Source organism: Pelophylax lessonae (genome assembly GCF_965119305.1).
Source record: "Pelophylax lessonae genome assembly, chromosome: 6".
Classification (NCBI taxonomy): Eukaryota; Metazoa; Chordata; class Amphibia; order Anura; family Ranidae; genus Pelophylax; species Pelophylax lessonae.
In genome coordinates this window covers 305,834,530-305,853,043 of record NC_138773.1, presented here as the reverse complement: position 1 = coordinate 305,853,043, position 18,514 = coordinate 305,834,530, and positions in this window count along the sequence as shown.

Sequence of the window (18,514 nt, the reverse complement as noted above, 5' to 3'; positions counted from 1 at the left end):
TAATGGACTGGCCAAGCATGTCTCCAGACCTAAACCCTATTGAGCATCTGTGGAACATCCTCAAACAGAAGGTGGAGGAGCGCAAGGTCTCTAACATCCACCAGCTCCGTGATGTCATCATGGAGGAGAGGAAGAGGACTCCAGTGCCAACCTGTGAAGCTCTGGTGAACTCCATGCCCAAGAGGGTTAAGGCAGTGCTGGAAAATAATGGTGGCCACACAAAATATTGACACTTTGGGCCCAATTTGGACATTGTCACTTAGGGGTGTAATCACTTTTGTTGCCAGCAGTTTAGACATTAATGGCTGTGTGTTGAGTTATTTTGAGGGGACAGCAAATTTACACTGTTATACAAGCTGTACACTCACTACTTTACATTGTAGCAAAGTGTCATTTCTTCAGTGCTGTCCCATAGAAAGATATGATAAAATATTTACAAAAATGTTAGGGGTGTACTAACTTTTGTGAGATACTGTGTACGTATTGTGATTGGCATATCGGGGAAACTTGCGCATGCGCATATGTGCTGCAAGGCTCACTCAGGACCCGAATTCCTGCGGCACATCTGCACACCTAGATTAGAATGAAGGTCACCCTGTCACCATCAGGAAACCCACCCTGAGGAAGGACATGCAGCCATCATTGAAGTGCATGTAGACAGGAGATTGGTAACAAAAAGGCCGCAAGAAAATCAGCAGCACTGAGAGGCAACAAATCATGAAAAAGGGTGAAAACAATGGTAGTGGATTTACTAAAGGCAAATAGACAATGTACTTTGCAAGTGCAGTGGCACTCATTTTCTCCTGGGCTTAGTAAATGTGGTAAAGCTCTGCTGAATTCCATCATCCCATCACGTGCTAGCAAAAATGCTTTTCTTTTCCTTGCACCTGATTGAGCATTCTTTTATAAAGTGAAGCTTTGCCACGTTACATTTACTAAGGAAAATAAGTAAAACTGCACTTACAGAGTGCACAGTCTATTTGTCTTTAGAAAAGCCATCCTAGTGTTACATTTACAAAAAATATATATATATACAATATGGGGAGATTTACTAAAACTGGTACACACAAAATCTGGTGTAGCTGTGCATAGTAACCAATCAGCTTCTAACTTCAGGTTTTGTGTGCTCCATTTTTAGCAAATCCCATTGTTTTTTTTTTTATAAGCTTCTCTTTATTGAAGAGTTTTCGAAAAAGTGTAGTACAAAACATAGCCTTGGGGCATACTTCGGCTAATAGGTATACAAATAACAGTGTACAACCTAACTAACATAACAACGAATAATTGTTGCTCAGGCTCCAGTAGTAAAGGAACATTGTGCCAGGACTGTGCCAACTGATGTGCCAGGACAATTGACAATGACAATAGTGTTATTCACCACTTGCTTACCGGGCACTTTTACCCCCTTCTTGCCCAGGCCAATTTTTAGCTTTCAGCACTGTCACACTTTGAATGACAATTGAGCGGTCATGCAACACTGTACCCATATGACATTTTTATCATTTTTTTGTCACACACATAGAGCTTTCTTTTGGTGTATTTAATCACCACTGTGTTTTATTTATTTATTTATTTTTTTTTTTTATTTTTTTTTTTTGCTAAACTAATAAAAATAGACCAAAAATTTTGAAAAAGAAAAATGTTTTTCAGATTTTGTTATAAAATTTTGCAAACAGGTAATTTTTCTCTTTCACTGATGGTTACTGATGAGGTGGCATAGATGGACACTGATAGGCTGCACTGATGGCCACTGATGAGGTGGCACTGATGGGCAGTGATAGGTGGCAATAATGAGGCGGCACAGGTGGGCACTGTTCATGAGGCTGAACTTATGGGCACTGATAGGCAGCACAGAAAGGTGGTACTGATGGACACTGAAAGGCTGCACTGATGGCCACTGATGAGGTGGCACTGATGGGCAGTGATAGGTGGCAATGATGAGGCGGCACTGGTGGGCACTGTTCATGAGGCTGCACTGATGGGCACTGATAGGCAGCACAGAAAGGTGGCACTCATGAGGTGGCACTGATGGGCACTGATAGATGGCACTGGTGGGCACTGATAGGTGGCATTTATGGGCACTGATAGGCACTGGAAGGCTGCACTGATAAGTGACACTGATGATGAGGCACTGATAGGCACTGATTAGAAGTACTGATGGGCACTGATAGATAGCACTGGAAGGCACTGATTAGCAGCACTGGTGGGCACTAAGGGGACCGATGTCCCTCTAACAAAAGCCATTTAACGGCTTTCTTCTTTTCTTTACGCTGACAGCATGAGGAAAAAAAGAAGCCAATAACCGCCTTCTGTTTACTTCCATGATCAGCTGTCATTGTCTGACAGCTGATCACATGGTAAAGAAACAGCTGTGATTGGTCCTTTACCCCGATCTGTGACCAGGCCGAGTCCCAAGAGCACGCGGGCAGTGCAAGAACAGAAGGACGTCCATGTACGTCCTCCTGGCATTTTAAGCCTGCGCTTTAGCCATCTTTTGGCTATAGCGCAGCCCGTCAAGCCTGCGTCCGCCTGTCAAGCCTGCTGCCAGTCTGTTTAAGCCTGCGCTTTAGCCGTCTTTCAGCTATAGCGCAGCCAAGTGGTTAACTTACCGCCCACTCTCATATCTACTAAAGCAAGTTATAGTGTTCATCGAATACCAACTTTAAACCAGGGGACAGTTTATGATGACCATAAGTTAGAGGGTTTTAGTTTTTAGGAGTTTGATCATCAACAGTGGATTATGCATTTATCCATAAGTCCCAAACCTTCTGAAATTTTTTGGGACAGCCCCAGGAAAAATTGGTTGCCTTATAAAGAGGAACAACTGAATGAACTAAATGTTTCCAAACGGATAAGGTAGGGGGCCTGGTCGATTTCCATTTGAGCACAATAGCCTTTCTGGCATAAAATATCAGGATACCCAATAGGGTGCGAGTGGCCCTGGCTAAAGCCAGAGAGTCAACTAACCCTATCAGGCAATAATAAACAGGACAAATAGAGGTGAATCCCCTTAACGGGGACACAGATAGCAAAAAAAAAAAACTGAAAGGGGTTTTGATCCCTCTCCACTCTATCCAAAATCTTTTAAAAAAGTTTTATCTTTAGTAATACTTTAAGCTTGTCACATTAGTCTATTGCATTACAGTACAGCGCATCTTTAAAACTCTAGCTTCCTGCACCTTTTTTTTTTTTGGCTTTTAGTCAATGGTATCACATTAATAATGCAATATACATTTTAATTAGCGCTCCTTCAGTCACATGTCTGTGGTTTCAGGGGAGGAAACCTAAAAAAAGAGAGGGAACAGACAAAATGTGCTTAAAATGTGTACAGTTTTAACATATATTCTAATGTGTTGGTGAGAATGGGTCCCTGTAATCTCACACCTACCAGCAGGTGGCAGCAGTAAACCTCTTGTTTAGTTTGCTAACCTTTTATCTTTTACCTTCCCTGACTCTGACTTGGCTTCTTAGAGCGGTAATAAACCCCAAACCAAAAAGGTAATATATTGCACCTTACCAATCAATAGATGAGGAGGCTGCATTCATTTTTTTTTTGTTGACTGTTTTTCCTTCTGTTTTCACCTGGTGATCTGGCCAGTAACACACCTTCTGTATTTGAGCGCCCCCACTCTGGATGAAGGAACACAGGGGGCACCTTTGGACAGCAGCTTTGTCAGTCTGGGGGGAGGGGAGTGTTAGATGTACTAGCAAATTTAGATATACTAACAAACTGAAGCTGAAATTCAGAAACACTTTATAAGCAGTTGCAGCAAACCATTTTTTTCCTTTTTGGATAAAGGTTTTTCAGAAATAAATAAAAGCTGATCATTGTAAGCACCCCCGTAGTAAATGGTTTGTTGCAACCCTGTATCTGCTACATCTGCAGAACAGCTTGCTCTTTTAGAAAAAAAAAAAAAAAAACACAGAATTACAGGCCAGATCACAAAGTGAATATAAAAGAAAGAAACCCTAAAAAGAAAAAAAAATGCAGCCATCAAATCTAAGAATTGGTAAGCTGCAGTATAATAAATGTTTGCTTTTTGGTTTAATACTGCTTTAAACCTTTTATTCTGAGGATTTGAATAAGAAAATTATTACCATACTGGGAACCAAGAAGCAAATGTTCTCCAAATGAAGATATATAAACAATGGCCTTTATAATTATGAAAACACACAAACAGTAATTATTGCAGTTCTGTATTCATAGGCCATGGGGGCATGAAGGGCACTACTGGTAGAATGTTACCTAAATGGGTGGTAGGATGCTAGCTACCCACAGCTATTGACTTACTAGATAAGTTTGTTTTCATGCTGTGGGTGTTTTATTTAAAAAAAAAAAAAAAAAAAAAAAAAGAGAAGTCAAATTGTATTTTTCTTCAAAGCAACAGCGTCTGTTGTCCAAAAAATTTTTTAATGGAGGTTCTCTGCAGTAGAAGATGTTTTAAATTCATCTCCTAGCGTCCTCTGTCTCCTACTTCTATCTGTTCAACTACTGCAACCTCCATCAGTCTCTGCAGCATTTGAAATTTCTAGAAGTGTCAGATGTAGTGTCCCCGGCCACTCTATTCCATCCTCCAACCCCTAGGTCTGGCACCCCTATGTCACTGGTGTGGTTCCATCCTCCAACCCTTAGGTCATTGCGGTGGTTCCATCCTCCAACTCCTACATCAGTGCTGTGGTTCCATCCTCCAACCCCTATGTCACTGCTGTGGTTCCATCCTCCAACCCTTAGGTCACTGCTGTGGTTTCATCCTCTGACACCCTTATGTCACTGATGTGATTCCATCCTCCAACCCTTAGGTCACTGCTGTGGTTTCATCCTCTGACACCCCTATGTCACTGCTGTGGTTCCATCCTCCAACCCTTAGGTCATTGCTGTGATTCCACCCTCCAAACCCTGTGGTTCCATCCTCCAACCACTATGTAGCTGCTGTGGTTCCATCCTCTGATACCTTTATGTCACTGCTGTGGTTCCAGCCTTCAACATCTACATCATCCTTCCACCCCTCTGTCACTGCTTGTAGTTCTATCCTCCAGCACCCCTAAGTCACTCCTGTGGTTTCATCCTCTGACACCCTTATGTCACTGCTGTGATTCCATCCTCCAACCCTTAGGTCACTGCTGTGGTTTCATCCTCTGACACCCCTATGTCACTGCTGTGGTTCCATCCTCCAACCCTTAGGTCGTTGCTGTGATTCCACCCTCCAAACCCTGTGGTTCCATCCTCCAACCACTATGTCACTGCTGTGGTTCCATCCTCTGATACCTTTATGTCACTGCTGTGGTTCCAGCCTTCGACATCTACATCATCCTTCCACCCCTCTGTCACTGCTTGTAGTTCTATCCTCCAGCACCCCTAAGTCACTCCTGTGGTTTCATCCTCTGACACCCATATGTCACTGCTATGGTTCCATCCTCCAACCCTTAGGTCATTGCTGTGGTTCCATTCTCCAACCCCTACATCAGTGCTGTGGTTCCATTCTTCAACTTTTACGTCACTGCTGTGGTTCTATCCTCTGACACCCTTATGTCACTGCTGTGTTTCCGTCCTCCAACTGTTAGGTCGCTGCTATGGTTTCATCCTCTGACACCCCTATGTCATTGCTGTGGTTCCATCCTCTGACACCTTTATGTCACTGCTGTGGTTCCAGCTTTTGACCTCTACATCATCCTCCCACCCCTCTGTCACTGCTTGTAGTTCCCTCCTCCAGCACCCCTAGGTCACTGCTGTGGTTTCATCCTCTGACACCCCTATGTCGCTGCTGTGTTTCCATCCTCCAACCCTTAGGTCACTGCTGTGGTTTCATCCTCTGACACCCCTATGTCACTGTTGTGATTCCATCCTCCAACCCTTAGGTCATTGCTGTGGTTCCACCCTCCAAACCCAACATCAGTGCTGTAGTTCCATCCTCCAACCTCTATGTCACTGCTGTGGTTCCATCCTCCAACCCTTAGGTCACTGCTGTGGTTCCATCCTCTGACACCCTTATGTCACTGCTGTGGTTCCATCCTCTGACACCCTTATGTCACTGCTGTGGTTCCAGCTTTTGACCTCTACATCATCCTCCCACCCCTCTGTCACTGCTTGTAGTTCCATCTTCCAGCACTCCTAGGTGACTGCAGTGGTTCCATTCTTCATATTCTAGGTCAATGTTGTGGTTCCATCCTCCGAACCATACATCACTTATGTGGTTGTGGTTCCACCCCCCAACCCCTACATCACTGGTTGTAGTTCCATCCTGCAACAACCCTAGGTAACTGCTGTGATTCATCCTCTGATCTCTACGTCACTATTGTGGTGCCATCTTCTAACTCCTAGGTCACTTCTGTGGCTCTGTCCTCTGAGCCTTACATCATTTTTATGGTTACATCCTCCGATTCCTACACCACTGCTTGAGATTCCATCATGTTACCCCTACACCACTGCTTGAGATTCCATCATGTGACCCCTAAATTACTGCTGTGGTTTCATCCTCTGTACCCTATGTTACTGCTTGGTGTGGAAGAGGGAACACAGCCTTCCATCACTACTGGAAGTGACAAATGCTAAATAGTCTTATGGTGGCTTCAGTGCAGGCATAGAGGGGAGGTAGGAGGCACGTGCATCAAAAAGGCGGGTATAGAACCTATTCTACTGCACAAAACCTCTATTTGGAATTATTTTAACGGAACTGACATGGCTGCTTTAAAAAAAAAATCAGGAAATTGATTAAACAAGGTGTATTAGAAATGACATTGCAATTGTATTAAATATAAACCCGCTTCTGTGAGCATTACCGTCTGTTAGTAAATTATTTAGAAATAAAGAAAAATTATGTAGTTATTACCTATAAACTGTACAGACAGAATAACTGTGAGTTCATGGATAGAAAAGGTTGTCCTGTCCACCAATCAGATTCCAGATGTCTATTTATCAGAATAGGTAATATATTAACAGAGGCAGTAAATGTCATCTGTCAGTCTGAATTCTAGGCACGGGTCTCTGCAGTACAGATGTGGCCACACCAGATCAGCAAACATTTGCAGTTATTGGGAAATCCCATGTGACCCTCTCCCATTAATTAGATGTCTGATTAAATGCCCAGGGCCAGTCTGACCAACACAGGATAGAGTAAAGGGCCTCTTAGACTGCAGTGACCTGGTGTGTGATGGAGATTTCCAAGAAGACACTTATGGCGCTTTTCCACTGCATGTACCGGCTCGGCTCGACTCGGCACTGCATGGCTTGACTAGGCTCGGTTTGCTTTTCCACTGCGTGGTACCAGTCGGTACGTCTCGGCACTGCATGGCTCGACTCGGCTCGGTTTGCTTTTCCACTGCGTGGTACCAGTCGGCACGTCTCGGCACTGCATGGCTCGACTCGGCTCGGTTTGCTTTTCCACTGCGTGGTACCAGCCGGCACGTCTCGGCACTGCATGGCTCGACTCGGCTCGGTTTGCTTTTCCACTGCGTGGTACCAGTCGGCACGTCTCGGCACTGCATGGCTCGACTCGGCTCGGTTTGCTTTTCCACCAAAGTAGTAAGTGGGTGGGATTACAATGTAGTTGCGCCGCCTCTACTGCCGTGACATCATCTTTCTCTCTGATTTATTCTCTCTGACCAATCAGTGGCTAGTAGTGACGACCAATCAAGAGGCTGCATGCAAAGAATTGTGGGACATCTGTTACACGTCACATTTGGTACCGGTACGGCACGCTTTGAACCCTAACCGAGGTGGTATTGTATAAGCGAGCCGTACCGAGCCGTACCATGTAGTGGAAAAGCCCCGCAGCCTTTAGTTAATCCATGTGAAATAACTGTTGCCCAGTTTGGCATTTGGGACCTTCCAAATGCAGGCCACCAAACGCTGTTGGAGGGAGCAATCCATTGGGCAGTCTAGAAAATATGCACTACTCGCCTCCTCTCACCTCCACCTTCCATTCACATTAAGCTGCAAGGTTGTCAGAGCCAACCTTGCAAGTTTATTAAATGCTCTGCAGAACTCATAGTATTTCCCTCACCTAAGGTGGTCAGATCGCATTGGGATGTCCTACTTCCATTCTAAAGGCTACAGGAAGATTAAAGCGGAGCTCCACCCAAGAGGGAAAGTTCCGCTTTAAGTACTCTTCCCCCCCCCCCTGCCAATTTTTTGGCATGTAATTTTATTTATTTTTTTGGGGAGGAGCGGGTACCTAGTTTTGACAGGTACTCGCTCCCACTTCAGCTCGGATCGCCTAGGCCAGTGATGCTGAACCTTGGCACCCCAGAGGTTTTGGAACTACATTTCCCATGATACTCATGCACTCTGCAGTGTAGTTGAGCATCATAGGAAATGTAGTTCCAAAGCATCTGGGGTGCCAAGGTTCACCATCACTGACCTAGGCAGTGGTTTGCAGAGATGCAGGATCGTCCCTTCCCCCGTCAGAACTAATACATGCCTTGTTACATGGGCATATCTCAATTCTCTGTGTATTACTACAGATATCGGATCCCGGGACCTGCAGATCAGCTTCTGCTGTGAATTATCACAACAGAAGCTCCCCCCCCCCCACCAGCGGAGCGTGCGCACCTCCTGCAGGCGGAAATTCTAAATCACATATATATTCGTGATTCTGCCCACAGCTGCCGCCCTGTAGCAGTAAAAGGTCTATAGGGCGGTTGGCAAGTGGCTAAAGCTGAAGTTTAATCTGCTTATATTTTGCCTTTCCTGGTTCCTCCTTTCCCACCAATGAATGAAAGAGGTTGGCCAAGGCTAGTAAGGCTGGAGAGGAAAGGACTAGATGATGCTGGACATCCTCCAGCCAAGAACTGAGGTGTGCTCTATCTGACTTGTTGCAGCTACTAATGCACGTTGTGAGGAGCTCACAGTGTGCCGTGAAATCGGAGTAAGCTATTCCAGTACAGGACAGGAGCCCGAACAACTGAGCAAGACTGAAGGGAAAGCCAATGTGATTATGGTTTACAACCCCTGTTAGGTTTTTATTGCTGTCTGTGTCTTCATTAAAGAGATTTAATCTATTTGTCCTGGTGGCCATTGTCACTGTGTTTAGCCCTTTTGCTGCCAGAGCCAGTTTTTGTGCTTTTTCACACATGTTAAAATTCATATTTTAGGCCAGAAGATTAGTTAAACCCCTAAACATTATATCTTTTCTTAAAGGAGTTGTAAAGGCAGAATGTTTTTTTAACTTAATGGATTCTGTGGATTAAGATAAAAAGCCTTCTGTGTATAGCAGCCCCCCTAATACTTACCTGAGGCCCCTCTCTATTCAGCGATGTCCACGAGTCCCTCGACCATCTGGGACTCTCCCCTCAGATTGGCTGAGACACAACAGCGGCACCATTGGCTCCTGCTGCTATCAATCAAAGTCAGTTAGCCAATGAGGAGAGAAAGGGGGCGGGGCCAACCGGCAGGGCTGGTGCTAGACTATTTTACGCCCTAGGCAAGACCAGCTACTTGCGCCGCCCCCCCCCCCCCCCCAAAAAAAAAAAAAGGGAAGGGGTTAAATACTTCTCTATGTCATACCCAGTGACCCTGATCTGATGGTTCCTCCATGTTATGCTTTCATACCCAGTGACCCCCCATGTTCCTCCATGTCACACCCGGGGACCCTAATGTCCCTCCGTGTCACACCCAGGGACTTTGATGTTTTTCCATGTCACACCCTTGGACCCCAATATTCCTCCATGTCATGCTGTCATACCCACTGACCCTGATGTTCCTCCATGTCACACCCAGGGACCCCCGTGTTCCTCCATGTCACACCTGGGGACCCCGATGTTCCTCCGTGTCACACTTGGGGACCCCAATACCCCATGGCACGCCCAGGGACCCCAATTCCTCATGGCACACCCGGTGACCCCTATCCTCCATGTCACACCTGGTGACTCTGATTCCCCATGGCACACCTGGTGACCCCGATTCTCTTTCATACCAGGGATGCTCCATGTAACACCCAGGGACCAGCTCAGTGCAGAGAGTCACTTCCTGCCTGGGGTTAAGGCCATTCAGCTCCAGCTGAAGAGGATCATCATGCAGGCAGCACTCTGGTGGGCTCCATTCCTGCCTTTTGGGGCCCCTCCAACAGTAGTGGAAAGCCAGGGCCTGATAGTTCCGCCACTGCCCAAGACACCTGGCATCTTTCTCTGTCCCTTCTTCCTCCCCTACCGCCACCTCTCCCCTCAGCTCACAATAATCATTCATGATGGAGAAAGATTGCAGACTCCTGGCTGCGCCCCTAGGTGGCAATGCGCCCTAGGCGGCTGCCTAGTTTGCCTAGTGGAAGCACCAGCCCTGCCAACCGGCAGCTCCGTGTCTGAATAAAGACACGGAGCTGCAGCTCAGCTCGGGTGCCCCCATAGCAAGCTGCTTGCTGTGGGGACACTCGACAGGAGGGAGGGGCCAGGAGCAGCGATGAGGGACCCGAGAAGAGGAGGATCTGTGCTGCTCTGTGCAAAACCCCATGTAGCAGAATACATTTTGGCCTAGATTGATGAAGAAATTAGATTTTTTACATTTTGTAATAGGTATGTTTTATAGCAGAAAGTAAAATATATATATATATATATATATTTTTTTTTTTTTTAATTTTCAGTATTTTTTTGTTTATAGGTTGAAAAATAAAAATCGCAGAGGTGATCAAATACCACCAAAAGAAAGCTCCTTTTGAGCAAAAAAAAAAAAAGACAAAAATTTTATTTGGGTACAGCGTCGCACAACCGCGCAATTGTCAGTTAAAACAATGCAGTGCTGTATTGCAAAAAAATGGCCTGTTCATAAAAGGAGTAAACCTACCGGAGGGCAAGTGGTTAAAGTTGAGGTTTCATCTGCTTATATTTTGCCCTCCCTGGTTTCCCCCTCCCCCTTCCTTAACATGCTAGCAACATTTTTAAATAAAATCTTTCCGTTTTTATTACATTAATGATTTTAGACCCAGTGATGTCATCACTGGGTCCCTGTGTTTCTCTATGCAAAAAAGGGAGAAAGGCTGGTGCCATGGAAGACGGCGAAAATTTTTTTTTATTATTGCAGATGAACAACAGTCAAAAAAATTGAACGCGTTTCGGCCACAAGGCCTTAATCATGGCTCATTTCTCTATGCAACGCAGGCAGATCATTGCTAGTGGGAGGGGCCAACAAGGTGCTCTACATAGCTCTGTGAATCTATAGTAGCCTTTGGATCAGCATGACAGTGTAGCACTGCCCCCTGGAGGACTGCCAGATGTCACACTTACGGGTCCCCCTGAGTTACCATTAGCAACCTTGACATGTACAGTCTCTCTCTTTTCCTTTTTGGCTTGTCCAATAATCAGTCCAGGGGTATGTGGTTGTTTTTGTGTTTATTTATAAATTAGGGTTGGAAGAAGGGAATAGTGGGATATTCCGAATTAACTATGCAAAAATTGGAGGACTTCTATCTCTCGGTACAACCAGGCTGTTGATCCACCTTGCCACTGAGGTGGATTTAGCTTTAAGTCTCTTTCCTAAGATGACTTGATGAACTAAGGTTATCTTCAGGACACTCTCCTCGGTATCTCCTTTCTCAACTGCCGACACCTGTCCACTGGCTATCCTACTCTTGGGGTGGCCCCCCTCAGGTCAGGCTCCTTGACACGAGCCCCTGTACTCACGATACTGTTTTTCTGGGGTCTCCAGTGTCTCTGGGTTCAGCTCCGTTCCTCTGGCCCTCAGGACGACCTCCTGAGGCCACATGCCACTGCTACAGAGGAGGAGGCAGCCCCCCCCCCCTCCCTCCGGGACTCTGCTCTCCAGCCAAAGACCCTGCAGTACATGCGCTCCTGGCTTTTATACAGTATCCCAGAATGCACAAAGGCGACCTGGCCCTGCCAATCACCAGGACTGTACCAAAGCCTTTACATCCATTTGTCAGGTTTCCTCCCACTGTCCAACATGCCTCCCTATTGGACCAGTGTGAAACACTCTCTAGACACAATGAATCACACGCTGAGCACAATGAGCAGACCCCACTAACAGATCCTGCTTTCTAATAGGCAGAGAGCCATATAGATTTGCCTGCTGCTCCTCTGATAGGCAGACAGAGCCAAATACTATACTCTCCCACCAGAGGCGTAACTAGAACCTTCAGTGCCCCGGTGCAAGAAACCCTGAAGGGCCCCCCGGACCCCTAGCCGGGGCCCTTCCCTGCAAGCCTGGGGCTCCTCCCACTGATCCTGGGGCCCTTTATTATGGTCCCGCAGCGGGACCCTTTCACAAGTTCTGCAGTGGGCCCCCTTCCTGCCATCTTGGGGCCTCCCTACTGTGATGGAATGCCAGGGCCCGGTTGCAAGTGCGACCTTTGCCATCCTGGAAGTTCACCCACTGGTGTCAGTAGTTTTTATTTTTTGGTATTTTAATTGTATTATTTTTTATCATTTTATTTTATTTTTTTACAATGTGACTGACTATGACTCTGTCTATTCAGAAAAGGAAGGAGCTGGTAAATTACATATTTACCGACCCCTTCCTGGTTCTCTATTGTGACACATCCCCTGCAGCAGCCGGCAGGAGAGGGGAGGGAGCACAATGGGGGGAGGCAGCACAGAGGGGGGGGGGGACCAGGGGAGCACACAGGGGCCCAGAGACAGCAGAACACAAGTGAACTGGATAGGAGGAGTGGCGGGGGCAGCATACAGAGGAACCAATCTCCTCCATTTTCCTCCTGCAGCTACAGGAGGAAAAAGGAGGACAGTGATTTCTCTACATGCTGCCCCCGCCGCCCCTCCTATCCAGGTGTACAGGGGAGCCACACAGGCCCCCCGGAGCATGGGGCCCAGTTGCAATTGCAACCCCTGTAGTTACGCCCCTGTCTCTCACTAGCACCTACCTAGGAGGGTGCTAAACAGCCAGGCAACTAGCATTTTCAATTACGAGTACAGCAATGGCATATGTTCTCAGTAAGGCCCCTTTATGTTGCCCCAGTGGGGTCGGGGTATGTTACCATATGCATGGTATTGCTCCACAATACAAAAAATCTGGATGTGTCATTTTTTTTGTACATCACAGTGCAGATGTGAAGGGAGCACACGCTGTGCTGTAGTAGGTTGCTGTGTCATTTCAAATGAATGGCACTGCCAACCATGCGTCACTGTGTATTGTGATAATACGCCGTAAGACACACAGATGTGACACCAGCCTCAAAGCTAATTGAAAACACTTAAAGAGACATACACGCTCTCTATTTAAACAGTTTGAAATAATTGCACAGAGCTGATTTTCTCATTACAGCAGAAAACAATCTGTCACAATTTGTCACTTTCCTGTCTCGTGCAGCTTTGGGTGTGACCTTATTTCCAGCTCTTCATCCCGCCGCTGATAGATGGCTGGTGGTGGGCGGTGGGACGCACTCAGAGGCTCTGCCATTAATCTGTTGCATTTGCATCACTATAAAGTGACATGAAAACTCGGTGGGAGGGCGGTGAACCCAGGGTGCCCTCTCAGCATCTGTCTGTGGCATTGACAAGGCAGTCACCTCCAGAGCCGGGACAAGGCCATCCAGGGCCCAGGGCGGAGGCACCAAACTGCGCCCCCCCCCCCCCCCCACAAGATGTAGGAGCATAATGTGTTAGCAAAATTGAGCACTAATTGGCACACTTAGGCCCTAAGCATACATTCTCTTTCCAAGCCAACTATTTCCACAAACAAATATTCTCCCCCCTCCCAGTACACATCTCTCCCTGCTGAAATCCCCCTCCCAGCACAAATCTTTCCCCCCCCATCCTCTCTAAACTCAAAGCCTCTCTCTTCCCAAATGTTCCCTGCTAGCACAACCATCCCTCCTCAAAAAAGCACCGTTAGCACACATTCTCACCGCTTAAATTTCCCCTCCAAGCACAAATTCTCCCCTCTCCAAATCCCCCCCCCCCCCTCCCAGCACAAATCTTCACCTCCCCCAAATGTCCCCCCCTAGCACAAATACCCATCAATTTTCCTACTAGCACAAATCCTCTCCCCCAAACCCCCCCCCCCCAAAAAAAATATTTTCCCTTCTTGAACAAATCCCCCCTCCTAGCACAAATCCTCTTCCCCCATCCCCCCTGTACAAACCCCCCAAATTCCTCCTCCTAGCACATCCCACCAAATTCCCCATCCTAGCACAAATCCTACCCCCAAATGTCCCCTCCAGCACAAATACCCCCAATCATCCGTACTAGCATAAATCCCCCCCCCCCATCCCCATTTCTGACAGCCCAAAAATTCTCTATCCTGGCACAAATCCCCCATCACCTCTTCTAGCACGAATCCCCCCCCCCATCCCCCCAGTACAAATCCACCCTCCTGGCACAAATCATACCTCCCCCCCCCCCACCATCCCACCAGCACAAATCACCCTCCTGGCACAACTTCTCTTCCCTCCATCCCCACAGCAAATATCCCCCCTCCTGGCACAAATCCTCTAGCCCCCCATCCCCCCCAGCACAACCCCCCAAATCACCCTCTTTGTACCCCCCCCCCCCCAAATTTCCCCTCCTAGAACAAATCTTACCCCTGTCAAATCCTCCCCCATCAAAAATGTCCCCCTAGCACAAATACCCCCATCATTCCTATTAGCACAACCCCCCCCCCCCCCAAAATACCCCTCTCTAACAGCCCCAAGACTTCCTGTTCTAGCACAAATCCCCCCACCCCATCCCAATAATCTCTTCAAGGACAATCCCCAAATCCAGCACAAATCCCCCCCCCCCCATTATAACCCCTCCTAGCACCCTCCCCCCAATTCCCCTGCTAGAAGAAATCTTATCCTGTCACCTCTCAAATTCCTCATCCCAGCAACCCCCCCCCCCCTTCCATATCGATCCCACCTAGAAGTAATCATCTTCTCCCCACCCCTCCTAGTACAAATACTTTTTTGGGGGATTGTCCTTTTTTTGGGGGGGGGGATGAGAAAATTTGTACTAGGAGGGGTGGGGAGAAGATGATTACTTCTAGGTGGGATCAATATGGGAGGGGGGGGGGGGGAATTGTGCTGAGATGGGGAATTTGAGAGGTGGCAGGATAAGATTTGTGCCCCCAGAGCAGTTCTCCCTTTCCTCCAGCAGGCAAACCTCAGATACAGCGCCGCACATCGCTCTGTGATCCTCTCCTTCTGAGGCTCCTCCTCTTCATATGTCAGAGCGGAGGAGGAGCCTAGGAGAAGCCGATTCCTAAACCTTTGCACGGACAGCTGGCGGGAGAGATGCGGCTGCAGAAGGGGAAGAAGATTGCAGCTCAGGAAGGACACTGGATGTCAGAACCGGACTATACAGAGTTTGTTACCCGCCCCCTTTCTACATTGTTTGCTGGGAGGAGAGGGGATAACAAACTCTGTATAGTCCCGATCTGACATCCAGTGTCATTCCTGAGCCTCAATCTTCTTCCCATTCTGCAGCCGCATCTCTCCCGCCAGCTATCCATGCAAAGGTTTAGGAATCGGCTTCTCCTAGGCTCCTCCTCTACTCTGACATTTTAAGGTAAGGAGAAGCCGAAGGAGAAGTCCTGATCTGACAGTCCCGACCTCTACAGTGACAGGAGTGTGAAGCCTGGTGAGAAGAGAGAGAGAGCACATCCCGCTCTCTCCTGTGAACTAATAGTCACAGAAACACTGCTGGCAGCGCCCCCTCCACCTCCCATGCTGCAGACGCCCAGGGCAGCTCCCCTCCTGCCCACCCCTTGTACCGGCCCTGGTCACCTCCCAGAATCCTCCGCTGCCCCTGACACTCAGCTCCCTTCTATCATAATGGGTATTATTAAACTTTTTATTTATCTTTATGTAGCCCCCTCCTAGGTAGGTGCTAGAGGGAAAGTATAGTTTTGAGTCCTGTCAGCTTACCATAAGGGCTGCAGGTAAATCTATAATGTTCTCTGCCTACCAGAGAGCAGGATCTGCTAGTGAGGTCTGCTCATTGTGCTCAGGTGCAACTCGTTCTGTCTGCAGAGTGTTTCACACTGGTCCAATAGGGAGGCATATTGGATAGTGGGAGGAAACCTGACAAATGAGTGCACAGGTGTTTCATACAGTCCTGGTGATTGGCAGAGTTTGCCTTGGTGCATGCTGAGATACCGTATAAAAGCTAGGAGCACATGTCTTTGGGCTGGATAGCGGAGTCCCGGAGGGAGGGGGCAGCTGCCTCCTCCTCTGTAGAGGTGCTATGTGGCCTCAGGTAGTCGACCTAAGGGCCTGGAGAGTGCTAGTGAGGAACTGAACCCGGAGGTCCGGTGAAGCTGACTTAAGGGCAGACACTGAAGGATCTGATTCTGTAGTACAGTGAGTACAGATCTGTGTCAAGAGGCCTGACCTGAGGGGGGGCCACCCCTGCAGCTAGATGAGTCAGTGTACGAGTGTCAGTAAAGGGGATGCTAGTGAGTGTCCCGAAGATAATGTAGATTCACCAAGTCTATTGCTGGAGAGAAAATAGCAAGGAGACTTAACCCTTTCCATACATGTGGCAGTATAGATTAAGCAGTGCAGCTGCTTCCATATGCAATTTGGTGAGGCCAAGTGAGAGTTGTCTTCATCCATTGTGAATAGTTACTGTTGGAGTATCCCACTATTCCCTTCTCCCATCCAAGTTCCAAAATAAAAACTAAAAACGAATACCCCTGGACTGTTTATTGTGTGACGAGCCATTGGGAGTAAGGAGGGATGTGTGAACTGTTCCTTAAGTGACTGTGTGCTGGTAATTAGAGGAGGCTCGAGAAGTCATTATACACCAAGCCCTATGGGGACAGTGCTACATTTAATGTGTATGAATGTGGTCACCTGCAAATATTTAATAAATGTGTTAAATGTGTTGCAATACTCTATGTACATACCTATACACAGAACCAGCTGGTTTCAGCACCAATGGGGTACCAGGGACCCCGGGTGTCATCACTGACAAAGTGCCTCTCTGGCAATGTTGGGGGGATTGACCTCCTGCCCTCTGGTGCTGGCATGGTTCTGGAGGTAACATCACTCACCAGAGGCAGCAATGGGAGACTTGGAAACTCTCAGGTAAGTCCCCTGGAGAGACCCCCAGCCCCCTCCAGAGACCCAGCCCCCCACAGCTGCCCTTAGCCTCCTCGAGGGAAAATTAGGGCCACCATGTCTGCTAAAGAATTCCCTAAGCCCCTCCAGAACCCCTATTCCCCCCACAATGACATCCAGCCCCATCCAAGGCCTTCCCAGTGCTTTCTAGCGCACTTCAAACCCTCTATATTAGAGCTGCAGGATTCTGGATGAAATGAGAATCACAATTCGTTTTGCTTAGCATAAAGATCACGATTCTCGGCATAACATCATCTTTCACATTATACAAAAAAATTGCACTAACTTTACAGTTTATTTATTTTTTTTTTATTCATTAAATTTTATTTTTCCCCAAAAAAATCGCATTTAACCACTTTACCACCGGAGGATTTTGCTGTCTTACGTCCAGGCCACTTTTTGCGATTCGGCGCTGTGCGATTTTAACTGACAATTGTGCGGTCATGCGACGCCGTACCCAAACAAAATCGACGTCCTTTTTTTTCCCACAAACAGAGCTTTCTTTTGGTGGTATTTGATCACCTGTGTGATTTTTACTTTTTGCGCTATAAACAAATAAAGAGCGTTTATTTTGAAAAAATAACAATATTTTTAACATTTTTTTATATGAAATTCCCCCCCAAAAAAATGTAAAAATCTAATTTTTTTAAAATTTTTGCCCAATTTGTTTTCTGCTACCTATGTTTGGTAAAAAAATCGCAATAAGCGTATTTTGATTGGTTTGCGCAAAAGTTATTGCGTTTACTAAGGGGAAGATTTCTGTAATTTTTGGTGTTTTTTTTTTAAACGTGTAATGGCGGCGATCTGCGATTTTTTTGCGGGACTGCGACATTGCGGCGGACAGATCGGACCCTTGACTGACATTTTTGACACTTTTGGGGGTACCAGTGACATTACTGCAGTAATCAGTGCTATATATATGCACTGTTACTGTAAAAATGACACTGGCAGGGAAGGGGTTAATTTTATTGGAGAGGGAGGTGTTAATGTATGCCTGGTGCTTACTAACGTGTGGGGGGGGAGGTGACTGTGTGACACAAGGACAGATCGAATGTTCAGCTATGCTGAACACTCCCATCTGTCCCTACCTGTCACTTAGGAGATCCGCCCGCTCTGTTTACACAAGCGGGCGGATCTCTTCACTCGATTCCCCAACGATCGGGGAAGAGTGGCGGCGATCGCCGCCGCTCCTCCCCTGGCCTGACTCCCGCTGTGACTGAAAACAGCGCTCGCGCGCCGCCTACAGGGGGAGGAGTCCAGCAACGTAGGTCTACGTCGCTGGACGGGATCGTGCCACATTGCTGCAGTAGCAGCAATGTGAGCAGAGGTTAAGTGGTTAAAAGACCGCTGCGCAAAAACGGTGTGACATAAAACATTGCAACGACCACCATTTTATTCTCTGGGGTCTCATTTACAGACCGAAGTTCATCCCTTTGATCTAAAAGAACCAAATGATACAATTTTTCTCTTTATTTCTCAGTGATGAGCAAAGTTGTGATAAACTTTGCTGGCTG